The sequence below is a fragment of the Eimeria mitis genome, genomic scaffold, assembly GCF_000499745.2.
Source record: "Eimeria mitis Houghton genomic scaffold, Emh_scaff474, whole genome shotgun sequence".
NCBI lineage: Eukaryota > Apicomplexa > Conoidasida > Eucoccidiorida > Eimeriidae > Eimeria > Eimeria mitis.
The window spans coordinates 1,280-2,187 of NW_013573040.1; positions in this window are offsets into that span (position 1 = coordinate 1,280).

The window sequence follows — 908 nt, forward strand, 5'->3', positions numbered from 1 at the left end:
TCGCCCTCCGTCGTTTGAAGGCTTAGTGTTCTCTCCACTGTTTGCCGACCTGCAACGCAATCAGAAAAAAAAAACAAAAGACGAAGCCGAAGATCGAACTGCCGAAAATGCGTTCCAGCGGCAAAGGGGTAAGTGTTAACTGGCGATGTTTATAACATAAGAAATACAGAATGTCTGAAGAGGAGAAGAGTATGGAGGGCTGCTGAAGTCACGAAGCGCTCAGCTTGTCTCACCGTCTCCACCACCGAAGAGTGCGGCCACATCCAGCATAAAGTTTTCCAAATATCTTGCGAATGCGCGAATCAGCTGCGGCGTACATTCAAATCAGAAATATATGAAGCACAGGATAGGATTCAATACATGGAAGAGCGGCATTTCCTGCAGTGGCTACTGGCCAATCATCCAACCATTCGGCCAACTTCCTCACGAATAATTCTACTGCCCAACTTACCCTCTCACCGGGCCAACCAGCAGCGGTAGCCTGCACCAAACACACAAAATACAGTCCATGGAGTGCAAGAGAAAAGGGTTCAAGCCGTCGGCACCCTCTTTCGCTTGTGTTGTCGCACACTGCAGAATGCATCTCCGTCAATCTCACCCTTTGCCATAGTGCGATATCAAAAAGGAATCCCCCATATTTTACTTTGAATTGTCCTGTAGATTTTACACCGCAACAACACAGGGATATGATTTAGGAAGATGTCATCTCTCTTGGAGCCTGGTGCCAAAATGACTTTTTCCGTTGCAGTCACACTACATCACCAACATTGGGCATTTGCAGCTCTCACGGTAACGGCCAGGTCTTGGTTCCCCGCTAAGACTTTGAAAGAAGCGCAACAACTCATTCAGTTCTTCCTTTGCCTGCAAACAGACAAGCCCACAAACGCCACATTGCAAAGCCTTTATAG